General features: G+C 40.4%; 1 protein-coding gene across 1 annotated transcript in view; it reads right to left on the bottom strand.

The window, feature by feature from the left end:
* The window catches only part of ythdc2 (YTH domain containing 2), a 50339-nt gene extending 45576 nt beyond the window's left edge, over positions 1-4763 (bottom strand). The window contains exon 1 of the mRNA XM_029515840.1: positions 4668-4763. The gene's annotated coding sequence lies outside the window, so the exon portion shown is untranslated. The remainder of the gene's footprint in view (positions 1-4667) is intronic.
* Positions 4764-8962: the final 4199 nt, after the last annotated feature.

Below are 8962 nucleotides of genomic sequence, written 5' to 3' on the forward strand. Positions count from 1 at the left end.
ATCGTGCCTATAATCATGTCTATAATTGGCATCATTCTGATTCACCTGCGAGCAGTCAGGTGCTCACCGATAGAGTCCTGCAGCTACAAAGGGAGACAATACAAGGCAATGTGGAAAAATTAACCTTCAGTTGTCTTTATAAACGCTGCATGACATTCTGATGGATTCTTGCACCCTGTTCATATCCCTAACCCTAACCCATTTGTCTTGAAGGGGGCTCTGCCTCTGGGTCATAATGCCAGGAGAGGGGGGCAGGAGGCGTGAGTCGGATGGAGAGGGATACAATTCCTACATCTGCACCCAGATGGCATGGTTCTGGCGTGTTGCCCTCTCTAATGTTGGCCCCAGTTCAGCGCATAGATCCAAGAGGATAGCTCTAGGGAATCTAAAACGACTCATAAGACAGCCATCATCATGGGTTGTTATGGTCCCTGAAGACCTTCTCCCTCCTAATTCTATTATTGGTATAGTCCTCCAGCATTGCCAGCTGTGCCATGGTGCAGCATTATGCACAGGGCTCACAGCTGTATTCATAGGTTAACAATAATCATAACACTTTGAATGCAGTTCGTGCTAACCCCTACCACAAACATTATTCTTTAGATTTTAGTGTGTGAACATTACTGTCAAGCATCAAGTAGAGCTAACAAACTGGGAACAGGAAAGCATATAGTATAACGATTGTTAATAGCTTTTTTTCTACACTTAAGATTCCCGGATTTCGAGAATGGACAACGTGGAAAAGCAAGCGGAGTAGTTGGAAATGGTCGAGCAGGAGTGTTGAACTAACCCGCCTGCTAGCAAAACAGATGTCGGACTGATATGGGACAAATCAGAAGACATGGAGAATCGCTCAAGATGTTTGCTTCATCGGCTTTCAGGAGGGCAAGGAGACGTGGTGAGATTTCTGGAGGAACTGTTGCTATATTTGCTGAACATAGAGGGGAAACAAAAAATTTAACTAGCATACCAGATCACTAGCCAGCGACCCACACCAGGAGACAGACCCAAAAAAAAAAACACACACACACAAGAGGAGTCTGAGAAGCTCTGTGCAGGATGGGTTGGACATGTTTTATACAGCATGTGCTCTAGCAAGAGTAAGGGTGTTGTAATCCCAGTCAATAAACATTTACAGTTCAAATGTCTTAAGCAAATTAAGGATATTTCAGGAAGGATGATTATTGTACTATCTGAAATACAGATACAGAAGCTAATCTTGACCAACATATAGCCACCTAAGGTGGATGATTAAACTTGTTTTATTGATCTTGAAAGGAAGTTACAAACCACTGGGAATTATGCTACTGTTCTAGGAGAATATTTTAATCTTTTAATGGATCCAACTCTTTACCATAGTGGGACGGGGTTGCATAAAATGCCGAAAGCTGCTGTGACATTCCAGACAATTTGCAAATCTTTGGGATTAATTGATACTTGGAGGATGATAAACCCCTCTGGTAGGGACTACACATTTTTTTCACCAGTACACAAGACCTACAGCCAAATAGATTTTTTTCTAATATCCAAAGCACTCACCTCCTCTGCTATGGGCTGTGAAATAGGGAATATTCTTATCTCTGACCATGCTTGGGTTAGCCTGGATCTACTAGCCCAGAGCGAGAGACAGAGGTTTCATAGATGGCGTCTATGTCACTTTTACAGGACCCAGTAAATGTAAAGGTGTTGCGTGGGAGGCCCTGAAGGCAGTGATTAGGGGACATATTATCCAACACGTCATATCATAAGAAAATTAAAACATAGGCGTTTCTAGAGTTGGAAAACTAAACTAAACAGGCTGAAACAGAGTTGAAGCAACAAATGACAAAAGATGGCATGAGAATACTGTGAGTTTAAGTTAAAATATATATAATATTTATAAAATAAATATAGGTTGAATTCAATTTATTTCAGGCTAGACAAACATATTTTGAGTCAGGAGACGAAGCAGGAAAGTTGCTTGCCAGTTATATAAAACAGAGTTGGCCTCCACTATACCTGCTGTTAGGTCGCCAGCTGACATACTTATTGCAACTGTAGATATTAATCTGGCCTTTAAAGAATTTTACAGCCATCTAGATACTTCCATGTCTGGCTCTAGTGAAGAAGAAACTCATAAGTTTATAGAGCCACTAGGACTTCCAAAATTGACAGTTGAAAAGAAGGATTATCTAGACTTAGATATTACTATTGAAGAGATTAAAGGGGTGATCAAGGCTTAAAAAAATGTCAATCACAAACTGTGTGCATGCATGGGTCAAGGTTTGCTTAGGGGTGCACATATTTTCCCCTCAAGTCTGTTTTTTATAGATCACAACCTTTGTGTAGAAGTGACATACGCAAGTTTTAGGTCCCATTTTGTGCATAAGCAATGTTTATAAATGAGGCCCCTGGTGTTTATCTGATCAGTTCTGAAGGAGGAGCTAATAAAATGATACTGCCCATTGTTCCAAAAATGTGAGACTAGTGCACATTGAGGCATACATACAAATCTGTCTCAAAAATTATAGCCTTTTTTGGTTAAAGCATGATTTTTTTTAACAAAGAAGTGTAATTAAGCTGACACACTTCTCTGTTCAAATGAATAGAAAAGTGTTTCCAATCTTTTGACTAGCACTGTATCGGGGTGTACCTAAATATCTGTCTAATTTAGTGGGTGTTAGTGGAACACAGGGTAAGTAGCACAACAGCAGCTGGCACCCTTTGATAGAGTCCTTTATCCACACCCATATCTGCGACCCAGAAAATCAGCACATTTTCATCAGACGTTAGCTAAAGTTCCAGCTCCATGGCTGGCTCTCGGATCTGTGTCCTGATTCTTCCTTCTCTCCCCCAATCCCACACACCTGTCCATAGGTGTAGGAATGAGGGGTAGAGGGGTGGGGGGGACGTATCCCCTCCAATAGTGGAGACAGGTGCATTTGTGCCACCAAAGAATTATACTGCGGAGTAGAAAAATATCTGACTTTGGAATTTTTAACTTGCGCGCTTTTATTCAGAAAGAACAACACAGCGTCATGTCACTGGTGCACCCCCTCTCTCACCAGCTCTGAGGCGAGAGACAGCAGCAGTCTCATGACAGAAACTCTTTAGAACGACGTGAAACGCTCTGTAGGGAATGTTGCCAATGAATATGGCTTGTTTATAACGTTTATGTGTGTGTGTGTGTGTGTGTGAGTGTCCAATGTTAAAATCATTCCTACCCCTTGTGTCATTACCTCACCTGCACCAATCACCGCTGCTGTTCAGTGAAGATAATCAAGACTCCAACCGCAGGAGTGAGGGAGGAGGAGCAGACCCACAAAGCGCACACACACATACACCCTGTGACACTATTCTAAAATCTGAGAAGGGCTGCCTGTCTGTATATTTTTGTGTGTGTGTGTTCTGGAGTTTAACAGAAATGCCAGTAGTAATAGTTGATAAGCTGCTCTTATATCAGAGGAGTCTGATGGCATCATTACTTGGATTGCATCATCCTCTGAAGTGGATTGGGTTATTCCTGCTCCGAAAAGCACCAACTTTGGAGCAATTTGTGACGAAACGGTAACTCCTATCAGTAAACTGAGCAGACGCTGAGCACCACAACAACTTCCTGAAGCTATGTGTGTGTATTTTGGTGTTTCTAGGATGTAAAATGTGAACACTGGAGCGATTTATAAACGTGCAAAATATTGACGGCTCTCCTTCTCTCATGAGAAAGTGAAAGGGCTTTTTTTAGCCACGTTTTGGACGTTTAGGGCGCCAAAATATCGTATTCTACCCAGAAAAACAACAACACACCGATCACAAACAGGCCCCAGATGATGGGGTTATTTTTATGCTATTATCTACTGTGTTTACATGGTCTTTAATATCCCGGTTTTGATTGAGTTTTTGAGGTATCCCGTTTTTGTGTTTGTGCATGTACACACCGTATCCCGAATTCAGAAACCGGGTTATGTTTTTTTCCTTGGTTTGACCCGGCTTTGCCACCTGGAGAACTCCGATAGAAGAATCATGCTGCAGCACGTACACGCCGTACCCCTTTTTTTTTTTTCGGCTGCGCGTCGTCTGCGCGTCGTCTGCGCAGGCGCCAGAGTGGCGCGCCATATATACAAACAACATGCCGGCAAGGGTATTTAACAAGACTAAGCCCGCTAGAAGCCACAGAGGTTTAGCTTTTATTTTATTTTATGAACAAAATACGTATTAGATGTAGCATGCCTGCGCAGATAGGATGCAGTGATCGGAAAACGGGTTACTGGTTCTCATCATGTATAGAGGAATATGAAGAGCCGGGTTTCTCTGTGTTCCATGTAAACATCATATCCCGGTTATGCTCCAAGCCGGGAGGAGTCTCAAAACCGGGATAGTAAAGACCATGTAAACACAGTAAGTGACTCAGTGCAGGCCACGGCGCACTAATAAGGACAACAAGAGTGCGCGAACTATTGGTTCCTGACATCTGCACAGCTTAACAACTGTATTTTTATTTTAAATACCACGAATTAGCTCAAATGTACTGACAGCTAAGTATCACTTCTTCGTACTTATGTTAGCTTAACACTAGTGGTGAATGAATGTTAGCATAGATTTTCTCAAGAATGTGTTTCAATTTACCAATACCAAAAACACGTTCTTAAACTGAACGGTTAAAACTGCCGGGAAACTACTTTGTCACCGACCTGATGGACTTGTAACTGTTGTCGTTCCTGATTCCAGTATCAAACAGTCAATTCCGTTTGTCTTCCCCGAGTTCTTCCCGGTTCCGCTGTCAAAACTATTTTGGTTTTTCCTCTTCTTCTTGTTTTTAATTGGTGGTTGGCAAGCAACGAATGGTGTGCATTACCGCCACCTTCTGAAAAGGAGTGTGGATCTGGATTATCTAAACTACTCTATTTAAATATATATATATATATATATATTTAAATAGAGTAGTTTAGATAATTTAGATATTTTTTAATATTTCAGTGAGCCTTAAGGGCATATCAAAAGCTTCAATGCGCCTGAATAACTGCTGTCTTTCATACAGGTATCTAGTATAGGCTTCAACAACATGCTCTATAGTTTCTTGAGTATGACATTCACTGTGGTTTCCATCAACGTTTTTTCATCAGAAACAAAGTACTTTTCAACCAAGTATGACCTAACCTCATTCTAGAAATTATGTCCTCTTCCTGTGTGTTTAGAATTTTATTTCTACACCATCCCACAGAACTTTGAATGTCTGCCTGTCTGTTCCAACAGACAGACTATCTGGTCCCACATATTGTGCCATTGCTCTCAAATTTTTCCTTTTACTGTACTCTTGATTTCAGCCTTGCAATATGTAATCTCCATGTTAACATTAGGTTGTTCTGTAGCTTTCCTCGCATACTGGTCTGCCAACTCATCCCCTGTAACACCAGTGTGAGCTGGAACCCACTGGAGTGTAACACTGATTCCTGATTTCTGCAGACTGTTTGCTAATTGAACTATTTCTAGTATACTAAAATTGTACATTCTTGATGCTGTGCAGTGCTGATGAGGAGTCTGAGGCTATAACTATACTATTTGGACTAAGCCTATTACTTTCACTCCACGACAGAGCCAAAAGAATAGCCACCAGTTCTGCTGTGTATACAACTAAATTATTATTTGTATCTCTGTTCATGCGTCAATATGAGAGTCAGATCATCTGGACCTGCTCTGGCGCCTAACAAGTTAAAACAATAAGTAGAAGACATCTGGGTGCCAGGGAAGAGAACTACACCACACATACACACATAGTGCTGCACAATCACTATGGTTTAAGTTCAAGATAAGGGTGAAGGCTATCCACTCAACACACACACGTAACCTGTCTTAGGTATAAGAAGCATGTCATGTGTTTTTCTGGGTGGTTCTGTCTCTGACTACGTTGTTAGTAGGGCTGATGTGAATAAAGAGATTCCCCATCTGACACCTTTGTCCGAACAATCTGATTTCCACAACATGACCCCAACGTGATCGAGTTTGGATCCTGGGCTGAGAGGGAGGCCGCCACGTCCCGCACCGAACAAAGCTGCAGTATAAGGTAGGTTAAGCATTTTCCAGCACAACACCAACAGAAAACCACGTATTTAGTAGGTAGGGAAGAAATTTCAGGAGTTGCATTTGTGTTGAAATATGAAAAACTCACTCTACATGGTGAATTGCTTGTGGACTGCTGTAAAAAATAGTAAATTAAACAATTTCCAGAAAGAATGCATTTAGTAGGTTGTGAAGAGATTTCAGCAATTGAGTTGCATGTTTGGTGAAATGTGAAAAACTCACTCTAAATGGTGAATTGTTTGTGGACTTGTGAAAAATAGTTAATTAAGCAATTTTCAGCAGAACATCAACAGAAAGCATGTATTTAGAAGTTTGTGAATAAACTTGAGCACTTTGGTTTTATTTTTTGGTGAAATATGAAAAATTACTCTCCATAGTGAATTGCTGTCGGAGTCCTGTGAAAAATAGCAAATTAAGCAATTTTCAGCAGAAAATCTGTAGAAATGTTGCATTTAGTAGTTTGTGAAGAGATTTGAACACTTTGGTTGCATTTTTTTGAAATGTGAAAAACTCACTATCCATCGTGAATTGCTTGTTTAATCCTGTCGAAAATAGTGAAATAAGCCATTTTCAGCAGAACATCAACAGAAAGCATGTATTTAGACATTTATGACAATATTTGAGCATTTTGGTTGTATTTTTTGTGAAAAACTCACCCTAAATGGTGAATTGTTTGTGTACTCCTGTGAAAATAGTTAATTCAGCAATTTTCAATAGAACATCAACAGAAAGGTTTTATTTATTAGCTTTTGAAGAGAAGTTGAGCACTTTGGTTGCATTTTTTTGAAAGGTGAAAACTAACTGCACATAGTGAATTGCTTGTGGACTCCTGTAAAATTAGTGAAATAAGCAATTTCCAGCAAAACATCAACAGAAAGCATGTATTTAGTTTGTGAAGAGATTTGAGCACTTTGGTCTTTGTTTTTTGTTTTTTTTTGAAATGTGAAAAATTCACTCAAAATTTTGAATTGCCTGTCGACTCCTGTGAAAAAGGGTTCGGGTTAGGGGAAGGATAAGAGGACTGTGCACACTCCTTTCAGCCCTGTGAAGCATCATTCTTATCCCCATAAGGCCTTGTCGATGTAGTAGTCCCAATCTATAAATCCCCATTGTTCTCTGTTTTGGGGTCTGGTTTAGCCTGAATTGTGTTTTGAGACAGAGATGGTAATGGTGTTCTATATTCCTGTATAGGTATTAATTTGGGGCCAAATAGTAGATAAATTGGGGTTATCACAAGGTCATCCCAAAGAGACATGTCATTTATACACACAAAAACAAAAAAGTATATCTATTAGATCAAGGAGCCTTTACTTTAGGTCCAAGTGTTCCAATTGGTGAAACATTGCCTCTCCCATCTCCTTGGACCAGTGCACTTTATCCTTTTCAGTGCTGAACTTAGAGGGGAATGAGCTAATGGGATAGATAATAGGGATTAGGGTAAGGTTCATTTGGCCATTTCACATGGGCTTCTGTTGGCAAAGTGTAATTTCCAAATTCAGATTCCAAATTTTTTTCCCAATTTGGAAATTCCAAATTCATACAATGGGCTCTATGGGCGTTTTGGAAGTTGGAAGTTGAATTTGGAAGGTGCTCTTTTGGCCTCCAAATCATGAGAGACTTAGGGTTAGGTTGGGAGAAGGAATGAGGGTGGGATGATGGTTGGCTGGGAGTGTGGCTCCTCCATCCCCAGACAGTTTAAACCGCAGACTGTGACTGCGCTTCTTCCCTCTGACGGTAATTTTTTATTTTCTTTAAATCCCTGGGAGGGATTTTGGGCAGTGGCTGACCTCCACCTGGTCCTGGGGAGGCCTGCTGGGCCTGGGTGAGGAAAAAAAAAATGAAATTTTGAAGAAATTATGTATGACGGAAGGAAGAAGCGCATCCGCTGTCTAAACCTCAAGACAGCAGCTGCGCTTTACGGCTTGGCACGCTCAAACAAACAAGTCAGAAAAGTGCCTCCGTCACGATTCTGAGAGCAACATTTTCGAGACGGCAGAGCTCCAGGCGATCGAGCCGCAAGTTTGCACGCTCGATGCCCAACCATAGAGATAAGGCAAAGGGAAAGGAACAAAAAGTACAATTGACAGGAAGAGAAACTAAACGCAGGAATTGACTTAAAAAAGCTCAATAAAAACTAAAAGAAACAATATTATGCTCTACAGCAAAGCAAATCAAGGAATGATGGGAGAAAGCTTTGGAGTATACAAAACAGTGTAATGAGACAAAACTTATCCTCACAAACCCCTTTTTTTTTCTATGGAGGTACTTTTATTAATAAACCCAAACAAATTGCTCATCATTTGAATGGATATTTTAGAAACAAGGTATATAAATTAAGGAAAGAATTATCACATGGGATAGACACGAGTTCATCCATTTTTAACATAAAAATTATTGGGGGAGATAAACCATGGAACTTTGAGTTCAATAAACTAAAAACTGAAAAATTAATTAAGTGGACTTGAAATGACAGCTGAAAACTGATTCAAAGAGCTGTTTATTACACAAAAGTAAGCAAATTAGCAAGTCATACCTTTGACTAATGATAAGGAAACATCATTTAGCGGCCATAACAGATGCCCCATAAGCTCTCTCAGCTATAGGTAAGATCTTTGAAAAGGCTATTTTCAATCAAATAGGAAGATACTTCTCAGCAAATTATCCTGTAGAAAATTTTCAGTATGCTTATACAAAGATGATACAGAATGATGGAGGGCACAGAGTCTGAACCCTAAATGACCCTTGACACGATCCTCTTCATCATCTGCTGTGAGGTCTGATACAGACACTGATTCTGTCCACATCAGGTCCAAACAGCTCAGTCTACCACAAGTGGAGTCCAGTCAATGAGAGGCATCTATCTGCTTCCTTTCTTAACTTGACATTTCCTGCACTTCAGGTCTGCTGG

This window comes from Echeneis naucrates, chromosome 12, assembly GCF_900963305.1.
Source record: "Echeneis naucrates chromosome 12, fEcheNa1.1, whole genome shotgun sequence".
NCBI lineage: Eukaryota > Metazoa > Chordata > Actinopteri > Carangiformes > Echeneidae > Echeneis > Echeneis naucrates.